Source organism: Chlamydotis macqueenii, chromosome 1 (assembly GCF_036417535.1).
Source record: "Chlamydotis macqueenii isolate bChlMac1 chromosome 1, bChlMac1.mat, whole genome shotgun sequence".
Lineage (NCBI taxonomy): Eukaryota > Metazoa > Chordata > Aves > Otidiformes > Otididae > Chlamydotis > Chlamydotis macqueenii.
Window position 1 is genome coordinate 83769967 of NC_141556.1, and position 16322 is coordinate 83786288.

The window sequence follows — 16322 nt, forward strand, 5'->3', positions numbered from 1 at the left end:
AGGTGCAGCTGGTGGTAAACGTCGAAGCCCTGTTCGTCAGGGAAAGCCCGGAGCTCCGATGTCTGTGGTGCTGTACATGCGCTGCCGGAGGCCCATGAGGAGCAGCAAGAGCTTGACTGGCTGGAACTTTTGGTGTGGGAGCAATCGTCTGACGTTCGTGATCTTTCTGGGTTTTTTTTCAGTGGGCGCCCAGGTGCAGCTGGTGGTAAACGTCAAAGCCCTGTTCGTCAGGGAAAGCCCCGAGCCCCGATGTCTGTGGTGCTGTAGATGTGCTGCGAATGGACGCTGAGGAGCAGCAAGAGCTTGACTGGCTGGCACATTCTATGTGGAAGTAATCGCCCGACTTTCGTGACTTTTCGTGGATTTTATCAGTGGGCCCCCAGGTGCAGCTGGTGGTAAACGTCAAAGCCCTGTTCGTCAGGGAAAGCCCGGAGCCCCGATGTCTGTGGTGCTGTAGATGTGCCGCCAATGGCCCATGAGGAGCAGGAAGAGCTTGACTGGCTGGCACTTTCTGTGTGGGAGCAATTGTCCGACGTTCGTGATTTTTCGGGGTTTTTCTTTCAGTAGGCGCCCAGGTGCAGCTGGTGGTAAACGTCGAAGCCCTGTTCGTCAGGGAAAGCCCGGAGTCCCGATGTCTGTGGTGCTGTAGATGCGCTGCCAATGGCCGGGGAGGAGCAGCAAGAGCTTGAGTGGCTGGCACTTTCGGTGTGGGAGCAATCATCCAACGTTTGTGATTTTTCGGGGTTTTACTTTCAGTGGTCGCCCAGGTGCAGCTGGTGGTAAACGTCGAAGCCCTGTTTGTCAGGGAAAGCCCGGAGCCCCGATGTCTGTGGTGCTGTAGATGCGCTGCCAATGGCTGGTGCGGAGCAGCAAGAGCTTGACTGGCTGGCACTTTCGGTGTGGGAGCAATCGTCCGACGTTCGTGATTTTTCGGCGACATATTTCAGTATGTGCCCAGGTGCAGCTGGTGGTAAACATCGAAGCCCTGTTCGTCAGGGAAAGCCCGGAGCCCCGCTGGCTGTGGTGCTGTAGATGCGCTGCCGGTTGCCCATGAGGAGCAGCAAGAGCTTGATTATCTGGAACTTTCGGTGTGGAAGCAATCGTCTGACGTTCCTGATATTTCTGGGTTTTTTTTCAGTGGGCGCACAGGTGCAGCTGGTGGTAAACGTCAAAGCCCTGTTCGTCAGGGAAAGCCCGGAGCCCCGATGTCTGTGGTGCTGTAGATGCTCTGCCAATGCCGGGGAGGAGCAGCAAGAGCTTGACTGGCTGGCACTTTCGGTGTGGGAGAAATTGACCGACGTTCGTGATTTTTTGGGGTTTTACTTTCAGTGGTCACCCAGGTGAAGCTGGTGGTAAACGTCGAAGCCCTGTTTGTCAGGGAAAGCCCGGAGCCCCGATGTCTGTGGTGCTGTAGATGCGCTGCCAATGGCCGGGGAGGAGCAGCAAGAGCTTGACTGGCTGGCACTTTCGGTCTGGGAGCAATAGTACGATGTTCGTGATTTTTGGGTTTTTTTTTTTTAAGTGGGCGCCCAGGTCCAGCAGGTGGTAAACGTAAAAGCCCTGTTCGTCAGGGAAAATCGGAGCCTTGATGTCCGTGGTGATGTAGATGCGCTGCCAGTGGCCCATGATGAGCAGGAAGAACTTGACTGGCTGGCACCTTCGGTGTAGGAGCAATTGTCCGACATTCGTGATTTTTCGGCTATTTTTTTACGTGGGCGCCAAGGTGCAGCTGGTGGTAAACGTCAAAGCCCTGTTCGTCAGGGAAAGCCCGGAGCCCCGATGTCTGTGGTGCTGTAGATGCACTGCCAGCGGCTGATGAGGATCAGCAAGAGCTTGACTGGCTGGCACTTTCGGTGTTGGAGCAATTGTCCGTCGTTCGTGATTTTTCGGGTTTTTTCTTTCAGTGGGCGCCCAGGTGCAGCTGGTGGTAAACGTCGAAGCCGTGTTCGTCAGGGAAAGCGCTAAGCCCCGATGTCTGTGGTGCTGTAGACGTGCTGCCAATGGCCGCTGAGGAGCAGCAAGAGCTTGACTGGCTGGCACTTTCGGTGTGGGAGGAATCGTACGACGTTCGTGATTTTTCGGGGTTTTTTTCTCAGTAGGAGCCCAGGTGCAGCTGGTGGTAAACGTCGAAGCCCTGTTTGTCAGGGAAAGCCCGGAGCCCTGATGTTTGTGGTGCTGTAGATGCGCTGCCAATGGCCGGGGAGGAGCAGCAAGAGGTTGACTGGCTAGTAATTTCGGTGTGGGAGCAATTGTCCGACGTTCGTTATTTTTCGGGGATTTTTTTCTTTCAGTAGGCGCCCAGGTGCAGCTGGTGTTAAAGTCAAAGCCCTGTTCGTCAGGGAAAGCCCGGAGCCCCGATGTCTGTGGTGCTGTAGATGCCCTGCCAATGGCCGGGGAGGAGCAGCAAGAGCTTGACTGGCTGGCACTTTCGGTGTGGGACCAATCGTCCGACGTTTGTGATTTTTGGGTGTTTTTTTTCAGTGGGCGCCCAGGTGCAGCTGGTGGTAAACGTCGAAGCCCTGTTCGTCAGGGAAAGCCCAGAGCCCTGATGTCTGTGGTGCTGTAGATGCACTGCCAGCGGCTGATGAGGATCAGCAAGAGCTTGACTGGCTGGCACTTTCAGTGTGGGAGCAATTGTCCGACGTTCGTGAATTTTCGGGTTTTTTCTTTCAGTGGGCGCCCAGGTGCAGCTGGTGGTAAACGTCGAAGCCGTGTTCGTCAGGGAAAGCCCGGAGCCCCGATGTCTGTGGTGCTGTAGATGTGCTGCCAATGGCCGGGGAGGAGCAGCAAGAGCTTGACTGGCTGACACTTTCGGTGTGGGAGGAATCGTCCGACGTTCGTGATTTTTCGGGGTTTTTTTTTCAGTAGGAGCCCAGGTGTAGCTGGTGGTAAACGTCGAAGCCCTGTTTGTCAGGGAAAGCCCGGAGCCCTGATGTCTGTGGTGCTGTAGATGCGCTGCCAATGGCCGGGGAGGAGCAGCAAGAGGTTGACTGGCTAGTAATTTCGGTGTGGGAGCAATTGTCCGACGTTCGTTATTTTTCGGGGATTTTTTTCTTTCAGTAGGCGCCAAGGTGCAGCTGGTGTTAAAGTCAAAGCCCTGTTCGTCAGGGAAAGCCCGGAGCCCCGATGTCTGTGGTGCTGTAGATGCCCTGCCAATGGCCGGTGAGGAGCAGCAAGAGCTTGACTGGCTGGCACTTTCGGTGTGGAAGCAATCGTCCGACGTTTGTGATTTTTGGGTGTTTTTTTTCAGTGGGCGCCCAGGTGCAGCTGGTGGTAAACGTCGAAGCCCTGTTCGTCAGGGAAAGCCCAGAGCCCCGATGTCTGTGGTGCTGTAGATGCACTGCCAAATGCCGGTGAGGAGCAGCAAGAGCTTGACTGGCTGGAACATTCGGTGTGGGAGCAATTGACCGACGTTCATGTTTTTCGGTGATTTTTTTCAGTAGGCGCCCAGGTGCAGCTGGTGGTAAACGTCGAAGCCCTGTTCGTCAGGGAAAGCCCGGAGCCCCGATGTCTGTGGTGCTGTAGATGCGCTGCCAAATGCCGATGAGGAGCAGCAAGAGCTTGACTGGCTGTGACTTTTGGTGTGGGAGTAATCGTTCGACGTTCGTGATTTTTGGGTATTTATTTTCAGTGGGCGCCCAGGTGCAGCTGGTGGTAAACATCGAAGCCCTGTTTGTCAGGGAAAGCCCGGAGCCCCGATGTCTGTGGTGCTGTAGATGAGCTGGCAATGGCCAGTGTGGAGCAGCAACAGCTTGACTGGCTGGCACTTTCGGTGTGGGATCAATTGTCCGACGTTCGTGATTTCGCGGAGATTTTTTTCAATAGGCGCCCAGGTGCAGCTGGTGGTAAATGTCAAAGCCCTGTTCGTCAGGGAAAGCCCGGAGCCCCGATGTCTGTGGTGCTGTAGATGCGCTGCCAATGTCCGCTGAGGAGCAGCAAGAGCTTAACTGGCTGGCACTTTCAGTGTGCGAGCAATCGTCCGACGTTCGTGATTTTTCGGGGTTTTTTATGAGTAGGCGCCCAGGTGCAGCTGGTGGTAAACGTCGAAGCCCTGTTCGTCATGGAAAGTCCGGAGCCCTGATGTCTGTGGTGCTCTAGATGCGCTGCCAGCGGCCGATGAGGATCAGCAAGAGCTTGACTGGCTGGCACTTTCGGTGTGGGAGCAATCGTCCGACGTTCGTCATTTTTCGGGTTTTTCTTTTAAGTGGGCGCCCAGTTGCAGCTGGTGGTAAACGTCGAAGCTCTGTTCATCAGGGAAAGGCGGAGCCTTGATGTCTGTGGTGCTGTAGATGCACTGCCAATGGCCCGTGAGGATCAGCAACAGCTTGACTGGCTGGCACTTTCGGTGTGGGAGCAATCGTCCGACGTTCGTTATTTTTCAAGGTGTTTCTTTCAGTGGGCGCCCAGGTGCAGCTGGTGGTAAATGTCGAAGCCCTGTTCGTCAGGGAAAGCTCGGAGTCCCGATGTCTGTGGTGCTCTAGATGCGCTGCCAATGGCCGTGGAGGAACAGCAAGAGCTTGACTGGCTGGCACTTTCGGTGTGGGAGGAATCGTCCGACGTTCGTGATTTTTCGGGGTTTTTTTTTCAGTGGGCGCCCAGGTGCAGCTGTGGTAAACGTCGAAGCCCTGTTCGTCAGGGAAAGCCCGGAGCCCCGATGTCTGTGGTGCTGTAGATGCGCTGCCAATGGCCGCTGAGGAGGTGCAAGGCCTTGAGAGGCAGGCACTTTTGGTGTGGGAACAATCGTCCGACGTTTGTGATTTATGGGTGTTTTTTTTCAGTGGGCGCCCAGGTGCAGCTGGTGGTAAACGTTGAAGCCCTGTTCGTCAGGGAAAGCCCGGAGCCCCGATGTCTGTGGTGCTGTAGATGCGCTGGCAATGGCCGCTGAGGAGCAGCAAGAGCTTGACTGGCTGGCATTTTCGGTGTGGGAGCAATCGTGCGACGTTCGTGATTTTTCGGGGTTTTTTTCTTTCAGGAGGCGCCGAGGTGCAGCTGGTGTTAAAGTCAAAGCCCTGTTTGTCAGGGAAAGCCCGGAGCCCCGATGTCTGTGGTGCTGTAGATGCGCTGGCAATGGCCGGTGAGGAGCAGCAAGAGCTTGACTGGCTGGCATCTTCGGTGTAGGAGCAATCGTCCGACGTTCGTGATTTTTCAAGGTGTTTCTTTCAGTGAGCCCCCAGGTGCAGCTGGTGGTAAACGTCGAAGCCCTGTTCGTCAGGGAAAGCCCGGAGCCCCGATGTCTGTGGTGCTGTAGATGCGCTACCGGTGGCCCATGAGGAGCAGCAAGAGCTTGAGTGCCTGGCACTTTGGTGTGGGAGAAATTGACCGACGTTCGTGATTTTTCGGGGTTTTTCTTTCAGTAGTTTACCAGGTGCACCTGGTGGTAAACGTCGAAGCCCTGTTCGTCAGGGAAAGCCCGGAGCCCCGATGTCTGTGGTGCTGTAGATGCGCTGCCTATGGTCGCTGAGGAGCAGCAACAGCTTGACTGGCTGGCACTTTGGTGTGGGAGCAATTGACCGACGTTCATGATTTTTCGGCGATATATTTGAGTATGCGCCTAGGTGCAGCTGGTGGTAAACGTCGAAGCCCTGTTTGTCAGGGAAAGCCCGGAGCCCCGATGTCTGTGGTGCTGTAGATGCGCTGCCAATGGACGCTGAGGAGCAGCAAGAGCTTGACTGGCTGGAACATTCTGTGTGGAAGTAATCGCCCGACGTTCGTGACTTTTCGGGGATTTTATCAGTGGGAGCACTGGTGCAGCTGGTGGTAAACGTCGAAGCCCTGTTCGTCAGGGAAAGCCTGGAGCCCCGATGTCTGTGGTGATGTAGATGCGCTGCCAATGGCCCATGAGGAGCAGCAAGAGCTTGACTGGCTGGCAATTTCGGTGTGGGAGTAATCGTCCGACGTTCGTGATTTTTCGGGGTTTTACTTTCAGTCGGCGCCCAGGTGAAGCTGGTGGTAAACGTCGAAGCCCTGTTCGTCAGGGAAAGCCCAGAGTCCCGATGTCTGTAGTGCTGTAGATGTGCCGCCAATGGCCGCGGAGCAGCAGCAAGAGCTTGACTGGCTGGCACTTTCGGTGTGGGAGCAATTGTCCGACGTTCGTGATTTTTCGGGGTTTTTCTTTCAGTAGGCGCCCAGGTGCAGCTGGTGGTAAACGTCGAAGCCCTGTTTGTCAGGGAAAGCTCGGAGTCCCGATGTCTGTGGTGATGTAGATGCGCTGCCAATGGCCCATGAGGAGCAGCAAGAGCTTGAGTGGCTGGCACTTTCGGTGTGGAAGTAATCGTCCAACGTTCGTGACTTTTCGGGGTTTTTTATCAGTGGGCGCCCAGGTGCAGCTGCTGGTAAACTTCGAAGCCCTGTTCGTCAGGGAAAGCCCGGAGTCCCGATGTCTGTGGTGCTGTAGATGCGCTGCCAATGGCCGATGAGGATCAGCAAGAGCTTGACTGGCTGGCACTTTCGGTGTGGGAGCAATTGACCGACGTTCGTGATTTTTCGGCGATTCTTTTCAGTAATCGCCCAGGTGAAGCTGGTGGTAAACGTCAAAGCCCTGTTCGTCAGGGAAAGCCCCGAGCCCCGATGTCTGTGGTGCTGTAGATGCGCTGCCAATGGCCGGAGAGGAGCAGCAAGAGCTTGACAGGCTGGCACTTTCGGTGTGGAAGTAATCGTCCAACGTTCGTGACTTTTCGGGGTTTTTTATCAGTGGGCGCCCAGGTGCAGCTGCTGGTAAACTTCGAAGCCCTGTTCGTCAGGGAAAGCCCGGAGTCCCGATGTCTGTGGTGCTGTAGATGCGCTGCCAATGGCCGATGAGGATCAGCAAGAGCTTGAGTGGCTGGCACTTTCGGTGTGGGTGCAATCGTCCGACGTTCGTGATTTTTCATGGTGTTTCTTTCAGTGGTCGCCCAGGTGCAGCTGGTGGTAAACGTCGAAGCCCTGTTCGTCAGGGAAAGCCCGGAGCCCCGATGTCTGTGGTGCTGTAGATGCGCTGCCAATGGCCGATGAGGATCAGCAAGAGCTTGACTGGCTGGCACTTTCGGTGTGGGTGCAATCGTCCGACGTTCGTGATTTTTCAAGGTGTTTCTTTCAGTGGGCGCCCAGGTGCAGCTGGTGGTAAACGTCGAAGCCCTGTTCGTCAGGGAAAGCCCGGAGCCCCGATGTCTGTGGTGCTGTAGATGCGCTGCCAATGGACGCTGAGGAGCAGCAAGAGCTTGACTGGCTGGAACATTCTGTGTGGAAGTAATCGCCCGACATTCGTGACTTTTCGGGGATTTTATCAGTGGGAGCACTGGTGCAGCTGGTGGTAAACGTCGAAGCCCTGTTTGTCAGGGAAAGCCCGGAGCCCCGATGTCTGTGGTGCTGTAGATGTGCCGCCAATGGCCGCGGAGGAGCCGCAAGAGCTTGACTGGCTCGCAATTTCGGTGTGGGAGTAATCGTCCGACGTTCGTGATTTTTCGGGGTTTTACTTTCAGTCGGCGCCCAGGTGCAGCTGGTGGTAAACGTCGAAGCCCTGTTCGTCAGGGAAAGCTCGGAGCCCCGATGTCTGTGGTGCTGTAGATGCGCTGCCAATGGCCGATGAGGATCAGCAAGAGCTTGACTGGCTGGCACTTTCGGTGTGGGAGCAATCGTCCGACGTTCGTGATTTTTCGGCGACATATTTCAGTATGCGCCCAGGTGCAGCTTGAGGTAAACATCGAAGCCCTGTTCGTCAGGGAAAGCCCGGAGCCCCGATGTCTGTGGTGCTGTAGATGCGCTGCCAATGGACGCTGAGGAGCAGCAAGAGCTTGACTGGCTGGCACTTTCTATATGGAAGTAATCATCCAACGTTCGTGATTTTTTGGGGTGTTTTTTCTTTCAGTGGGCCCCCAGGTGCAGCTGGTGGTAAACGTCGAAGCCCTGTTCGTCAGGGAAAGCCCGGAGCCCCGATGTCTGTTGTGCTGTAGATGCGCTCCCAATGGCCGGTGAGGAGCAGCAAGAGCTTGACTTGCTGGCACTTTTGGTGTGGGAGCAATTGTCCGACGTTCGTGATTTTTCGGCGATTCTTTCCAGTAGGCGCTCAGGTGCAGCTGGTGGTAAACGTCGAAGCCCTGTTCGTCAGGGAAAGCCCGGAGCTCCGATGTCTGTGGTGCTGTACATGCGCTGCCGGAGGCCCATGAGGAGCAGCAAGAGCTTGACTGGCTGGAACTTTTGGTGTGGGAGCAATCGTCTGACGTTCGTGATCTTTCTGGGTTTTTTTTCAGTGGGCGCCCAGGTGCAGCTGGTGGTAAACGTCAAAGCCCTGTTCGTCAGGGAAAGCCCGGAGCCCCGATGTCTGTGGTGCTGTAGATGTGCTGCCAATGGACGCTGAGGAGCAGCAAGAGCTTGACTGGCTGGCACATTCTATGTGGAAGTAATCGCCCGACTTTCGTGACTTTTCGTGGATTTTATCAGTGGGCCCCCAGGTGCAGCTGGTGGTAAACGTCAAAGCCCTGTTCGTCAGGGAAAGCCCGGAGCCCCGATGTCTGTGGTGCTGTAGATGTGCCGCCAATGGCCCATGAGGAGCAGGAAGAGCTTGACTGGCTGGCACTTTCTGTGTGGGAGCAATTGTCCGACGTTCGTGATTTTTCGGTGTTTTCCTTTCAGTAGGCGCCCAGGTGCAGCTGGTGGTAAACGTCGAAGCCCTGTTCGTCAGGGAAAGCCCGGAGTCCCGATGTCTGTGGTGCTGTAGATGCGCTGCCAATGGCCGGGGAGGAGCAGCAAGAGCTTGAGTGGCTGGCACTTTCGGTGTGGGAGCAATCATCCAACGTTTGTGATTTTTCGGGGTTTTACTTTCAGTGGTCGCCCAGGTGCAGCTGGTGGTAAACGTCGAAGCCCTGTTTGTCAGGGAAAGCCCGGAGCCCCGATGTCTGTGGTGCTGTAGATGCGCTGCCAATGGCTGGTGCGGAGCAGCAAGAGCTTGACTGGCTGGCACTTTCGGTGTGGGAGCAATCGTCCGACGTTCGTGATTTTTCGGCGACATATTTCAGTATGTGCCCAGGTGCAGCTGGTGGTAAACATCGAAGCCCTGTTCGTCAGGGAAAGCCCGGAGCCCCGCTGGCTGTGGTGCTGTAGATGCGCTGCCGGTTGCCCATGAGGAGCAGCAAGAGCTTGATTATCTGGAACTTTCGGTGTGGAAGCAATCGTCTGACGTTCCTGATATTTCTGGGTTTTTTTTCAGTGGGCGCACAGGTGCAGCTGGTGGTAAACGTCAAAGCCCTGTTCGTCAGGGAAAGCCCGGAGCCCCGATGTCTGTGGTGCTGTAGATGCGCTGCCAATGCCGGGGAGGAGCAGCAAGAGCTTGACTGGCTGGCACTTTCGGTGTGGGAGAAATTGACCGACGTTTGTGATTTTTCGGCGATAATTTTCAGTAATCGCCCAGGTGAAGCTGGTGGTAAACGTCGAAGCCCTGTTCGTCAGGGAAAGCCCGGAGCCCCGATGTCTGTGGTGCTGTAGATGCGCTGCCAATTGCCCGTGAAGATCAACAAGAGCTTGACTGGCTGGCACTTTCGGTGTGGAATTAATCGTCCAACGTTCGTGACTTTTCGGGGTTTTTTATCAGTGGGCGCCCAGGTGCAGCTGCTGGTAAACGTCGAAGCCCTGTTCGACAGGGAAAGCCCGGAGCCCCGATGTCTGTGGTGCTGTAGATACGCTGCCAATGGCCGATGAGGATCAGCAAGAGCTTGACTGGCTGGCACTTTCGGTGTGGGTGCAATCGTCTGACGTTCGTGATTTTTCAAGGAGTTTCTTTCAGTGGGCGCCCAGGTGCAGCTGGTGGTAAACGTCGAAGCCCTGTTCGTCAGGGAAAGCCCGGAGCCCCGATGTCTGTGGTGCTGTAGATGTGCCGCCAATGGACGCTGAGGAGCAGCAAGAGCTTGACTGGCTGGAACATTCTGTGTGGAAGTAATCGCCCGACGTTCGTGACTTTTCGGGGATTTTATCAGTGGGAGCACTGGTGCAGCTGGTGGTAAACTTCGAAGCCCTGTTTGTCAGGGAAAGCCCGGAGCCCCGATGTCTGTGGTGCTATAGATGTGCCGCCAATGGCCGCGGAGGAGCAGCAAGAGCTTGACTGGCTGGAAATTTTGGTGTGGGAGTAATCGTCCGACGTTCGTGATTTTTCGGGGTTTTACTTTCAGTTGGCGCCCAGGTGCAGCTGGTGGTAAACGTCGAAGCCCTGTTTGTCAGGGAAAGCTCGGAGCCCCGATGTCTGTGGTGCTGTACATGCGCTGCCAATGGCTGGTGAGGAGCAGCAAGAGCTTGACTGGCTGGCACTTTCGGTGTGGGAGCAATCGTCCGACGTTCGTGATTTTTCGGCGACATATTTCAGTATGCGCCCAGGTGCAGCTTGAGGTAAACATCGAAGCCCTGTTCGTCAGGGAAAGCGCAGAGCCCCGATGTCTGTAGTGCTGTAGATGTGCCGCCAATGGCCGCGGAGCAGCAGCAAGAGCTTGACTGGCTGGCACTTTCGGTGTGGGAGCAATTGTCCGACGTTCGTGATTTTTCGGGGTTTTTCTTTCAGTAGGCGCCCAGGTGCAGCTGGTGGTAAACGTCGAAGCCCTGTTCGTCAGGGAAAGCCCGGAGCCCCGATGTCTGTGGTGCTGTAGATGCACTGCCAATGGACGCTGAGGAGCAGCAAGAGCTTGACTGGCTGGAACATTCTATGTGGAAGTAATCGCCCGACGTTCGTGACTTTTCGTGGATTTTATCAGTGGGCCCCCAGGTGCAGCTGGTGGTAAACGTCAAAGCCCTGTTCGTCAGGGAAAGCCCGGAGCCCCGACGTCTGTGGTGCTGTAGATGTGCCGCCAATGGCCGTGGAGGAGCAGCAAGAGCTTGACTGGCTGGCACTTTCGGTGTGGGAGCAATTGTCCGACGTTCGTGATTTTTCGGGGTTTTCCTTTCAGTAGGCGCCCAGGTGCAGCTGGTGGTAAACGTCGAAGCCCTGTTCGTCAGGGAAAGCCCGGAGCCCCGACGTCTGTGGTGCTGTAGATGTGCCGCCAATGGCCGGGGAGGAGCAGCAAGAGCTTGAGTGGCTGGAAATTTCGGTGTGGGAGCAATCGTCTGACGTTCCTGATATTTCTGGGTTTTTTTTCAGTGGGCGCCCAGGTGCAGCTGGTGGTAAACGTCGAAGCCCTGTTCGTCAGGGAAAGCCCGGAGCCCCGATGTCTGTGGCGCTGTAGATGCGCTGCCAATGGACGCTGAGGATCAGCAAGAGCTTGACTGGCTGGCACTTTCTATATGGAAGTAATCGTCCGACGTTCGTGATTTCGCGGGGTGCTTTTTCTTTCAGTGGGGGCCCAGGTGCAGCTGGTGGTAAACGTCGAAGCCCTGTTCGTCAGGGAAAGCCCGGAGCCCCGATGTCTGTGGTGCTGTAGATGCGCGGCCAATGGCCGCGGAGGAGCAGCAAGAGCTTGACTGGCTGGCACTTTCTATGTGGAAGTAATCGTCCAACGTTTGTGATTTTTCGGGGTTTTACTTTCAGTGGTCGCCCAGGTGCAGCTGGTGGTAAACTTCGAAGCCCTGTTCGTCAGGGAAAGCCCGGAGCCCCGATGTCTGTGGTGCTGTACATGCGCTGCCAATGGCCGGGGAGGAGCAGCAAGAGCTTGACTGGCTGGCACTTTGGTGTGGAAGTAATCGTCCAACGTTCGTGACTTTTCGGGTTTTTTTATCAGAGTGCGCCCAGGTGCAGCTGGTGGTAAACGTCGAAGCCCTGTTCGTCAGGGAAAGCTCGGAGCCCCGATGTCTGTGGTGCTGTAGATGCGCTGCCAATGGCTGGTGAGGAGCAGCAAGAGCTTGAGTGGCTGGCACTTTCGGTGTGGGAGCAATCGTCCGACGTTCGTGATTTTTCGGCGACATATTTCAGTATGTGCCCAGGTGCAGCTGGTGGTAAACATCGAAGCCCTGTTCGTCAGGGAAAGCCCGGAGCCCCGATGTCTGTGGTGCTGTAGATGCGCTGCCGGTGGCCCATGAGGAGCAGCAAGAGCTTGACTGGCTGGAACTTTCGGTGTGGGAGCAATCGTCTGACGTTCCTGATATTTCTGGGTTTTTTTTCAGTGGGCGCACAGGTGCTGCTGGTGGTAAACGTCAAAGCCCTGTTCGTCAGGGAAAGCCCAGAGCCCCGATGTCTGTGGCGCTGTAGATGCGCTGCCAATGCCGGGGAGGAGCAGCAAGAGCTTGACTGGCTGGCACTTTCGGTGTGGGAGAAATTGACCGACGTTTGTGATTTTTCGGCGATTATTTTCAGTAGGCGCCCAGGTGCAGCTGGTGGTAAACGTCGAAGCCCTGTTCGTCAGGGAAAGCCCGGAGCCTCGATGTCTGTGGTGCTTTAGATGCGCTGCCTATGGTCGCTGAGGAGCAGCAACAGCTTGACTGGCTGGCACTTTGGTGTGGGATCAATTGACCGACGTTCGTGATTTTTCGGCGATTCTTTTCAGTAATCGCCCAGGTGCAGCTGGTGGTAAACGTCGAAGCCCTGTTCGTCAGGGAAAGCCCGGAGCCCCGATGTCTGTGGTGCTGTAGATGCGCTGCCAATTGCCCGTGAAGATCAACAAGAGCTTGACTGGCTGGCACTTTCGGTGTGCAAGTAATCGTCCAACGTTCGTGACTTTTCACGGTTTTTTATCAGTGGGCGCCCAGGTGCAGCTGGTGGTAAACGTCGAAGCCCTGTTCGTCAGGGAAAGCCCGGAGCCCCGATGTCTGTGGTGCTGTAGATGCGCTGCCAATGGCCCATGAGGAGCAGCAAGAGCTTGACTGGCTGGCAATTTCGGTGTGGGAGTAATCGTCCGACGTTCGTGATTTTTCGGGGTTTTACTTTCAGTGGGCGCCCAGGTGCAGCTGGTGGTAAACGTCGAAGCCCTGTTCATCAGGGAAAGCTCGGAGCCCCGATGTCTGTGGTGCTGTAGATGCGCTGCCAATGGCCCGGGAGGAGCAGCAAGAGCTTGACTGGCTGGCACTTTCGGTGTGGGAGCAATCATCCGACGTTCGTGATTTTTCGGCGACATATTTCACTATGCGCCCAGGTGCAGCTTGAGGTAAACATCGAAGCCCTGTTCGTCAGGGAAAGCCCGGAGCCGCGATGTCTGTGGTGCTGTAGATGCGCTGCCAATGGTCACGGAGGAGCAGCAAGAGCTTGACTGGCTGGCACTTTCTATGTGGAAGTAATCGTCCGACGTTCTTGACTTTTCGGGGTTCTTTTTCAGTGGGCGAATAGGTGCAGCTGGTGGTAAACGTCGAAGCCCTGTTCATGAGGGAAAGCACAGAGCCCCGATGTCTGTGGTGCTGTAGATGCGCTGCCAATGGCTGCTGAGGAGCAGCAAGAGCTTGACTGGCTGGCACTTTCGGTGTGGGAGCAATCATCCAACATTTGTGATTTTTTGGGGTTTTACTTTCAGTGGGCGCACAGGTGCAGCTGGTGGTAAACGTCGAAGCCCTGTTCGTCAGGGAAAGCCCGGAGCCCCGATGCCTGTGGTGCTGTAGATGCGCTGCCAATGGACGCTGAGGATCAGCAAGAGCTTGACTGGCTGGCACTTTCTATATGGAAGTCATCATCCAACGTTCGTGATTTTTTGGGCTGTTTTTTCTTTCAGTGGGCGCCCAGGTGCAGCTGGTGGTAAACATCGAAGCCCTGTTCGTCAGGGAAAGCCGGGAGCCCCGATGTCTGTCGTGCTGTAGATGCGCTCCCAATGGCCGGTGAGGAGCAGCAAGTGCTTGACTTGCTGGCACTTTCGGTGTGGGAGCAATTGTCCGACGTTCGTGATTTTTCGGCGATTCTTTCCAGTAGGCGCCCAGGTGCAGCTGGTGGTAAACGTCCAAGCCCTGTTCGTCAGGGAAAGCCCGGAGCCCCGATGTCTGTGGTGCTGTAGATGCGCTGCCAATGGCTGGTGAGGAGCAGCAAGAGCTTGACTGGCTGGCACTTTCGGTGTGGGAGCAATCGTCTGACGTTCGTGATTTTTCGGGGTTTTCTTTCAGTGCGCGCCCATGTGCAGCTGGTGGTATACGTCGAAGCCCTGTTCGTCAGGGAAAGCCCAGAGCCCCGATGTCTGTAGTGCTGTAGATGTGCCGCCAATGGCCGTGGAGGAGCAGCAAGAGCTTGACTGGCTGGCACTTTCGGTGTGGGAGCAATTGACCGACGTTTGTTACTTTTCGGGGATTCTTTCCAGTAGGCGCCCAGGTGCAGCTGGTGGTAAACGTCGAAGCCCTGTTCGTCAGGGAAAGCCCGGAGCCCCGATGTCTGTGGTGCTGTAGATGCGCTGCCAATGGCCGGGGAGGAGCAGCAAGAGCTTGACTGGCTGGCACTTTCTGTGTGGGAGAAATTGACCGACGTTTGTGATTTTTCGGCGATTATTTTCAGTAGGCGCCCAGGTGCAGCTGGTGGTAAACGTCGAAGCCCTGTTTGTCAGGGAAAGCCCGGAGCCCCGATGTCTGTGGTGCTGTAGATGCGCTGCCAATGGACGCTGAGGAGCAGCAAGAGCTTGACTGGCTGGAACATTCTGTGTGGAAGTAATCGCCCGACGTTCCTGACTTTTCGGGGATTTTATCAGTGGGAGCACTGGTGCAGCTGGTGGTAAACGTCGAAGCCCTGTTCGTCATAGAAAACCCGCAGCCCCGATGTCTGTGGTGCTGTAGATGCGCTGCCAATGGCCCATGAGGAGCAGCAAGAGCTTGACTGGCTGGCAATTTCGGTGTGGGAGTAATCGTCCGACGTTCGTGATTTTTCGGGGCTTTACTTTCAGTGGGCGCCCAGGTGAAGCTGGTGGTAAACGTCGAAGCCCTGTTCGTCAGGGAAAGCTCGGAGCCCCGATGTCTGTGGTGCTGTAGATGCGCTGCCAATGGCCACTGAGGAGCAGCAAGAGCTTGACTGGCTGGCACTTTCGGAGTGGGAGCAATTGTCCGACGTTCGTGATTTTTCGGCGACATATTTCAGTGTGCGCCCAGGTGCAGCTTGAGGTAAACATCGAAGCCCTGTTCGTCAGGGAAAGCCCGGAGCCCCGATGTCTGTGGTGCTGTAGATGCGCGGCCAATGGCCGCGGAGGAGCAGCAAGAGCTTGACTGGCTGGCACTTTCTATGTGGAAGTAATCGTCCGACGTTCGTGACTTTTCGGGGTTCTTTTTCAGTGGGCGAACAGGTGCAGCTGGTGGTGAACGTCGAAGCCCTGTTCGTCAGGGAAAGCCGGGAGCCCCGATGTCTGTGGTGCTGTAGATGCGCTGCCAATGGCTGCTGAGGAGCAGCAAGATCTTGACTGGCTGGCACTTTCGGTGTGGGAGCAATCATCCAACGTTTGTGATTTTTCGGGGTTTTACTTTCAGTGGTCGCCCAGGTGCAGCTGGTGGTAAACGTCGAAGCCCTGTTCGTCAGGGAAAGCCCGGAGCCCCGATGTCTGTGGTGCTGTAGATGCGCTGCCAATGGCCCATGAGGAGCAGCAAGAGCTTGACTGGCTGGCAATTTCGGTGTGGGAGGAATCGTCCGACGTTCGTGATTTTTCGGGGTTTTACTTTCAGTGGGCGCCCAGGTGCAGCTGGTGGTAAACGTCGAAGCCCTGTTCGTCAGGGAAAGCTCGGAGTCCCGATGTCTGTGGTGATGTAGATGCGCTGCCAATGGCCCATGAGGAGCAGCAAGAGCTTGAGTGGCTGGCACTTTTGGTGTGGGAGCAATCGTCCGACGTTCGTGATCTTTCTGGGTTTTTTTTCAGTGGGCGCACAGGTGCAGCTGGTGGTAAACGTCGAAGCCCTCTTCGTCAGGGAAAGCCGGGAGCCACGATGTCTGTCGTGCTGTAGATGCGCTGCCAATGGCCGCGGAGGAGCAGCAAGAGCTTGACTGGCTGGCACTTTCGTTGTCGGAGCAATCGTCCGACGTTCGTGATTTTTCGGCGACATATTTCAGTATGCGCCCAGGTGCAGCTGGTGGTAAACATCGAAGCCCTGTTCGTCAGGGAAAGCATGGAGCCCCGATGTCTGTGGTGCTGTAGATGCGCTGCCGGTGGCCCATGAGGAGCAGCAAGAGCCTGACTGGCTGGCACTTTTGGTGTGGGAGCAATCGTCTGACGTTCCTGATATTTCTGGGTTTTTTTTCAGTGGGCGCACAGGTGCAGCTGGTGGTAAACGTCAAAGCCCTGTTCGTCAGGGAAAGCCGGGAGCCCCGATGTCTGTGGTGCTGTAGATGTGCTGCCAATGGACGCTGAGGAGCAGCAAGAGCTTGACTGGCTGGCACATTCTATGTGGAAGTAATCGTCCGACGTTCGAGATTTCTCGGGGTGCTTTTTCTTTCAGTGGGGGCCCAGGTGCAGCTGGTGGTAAACGTCGAAGCCGTGTTCGTCAGGGAAAGCCCG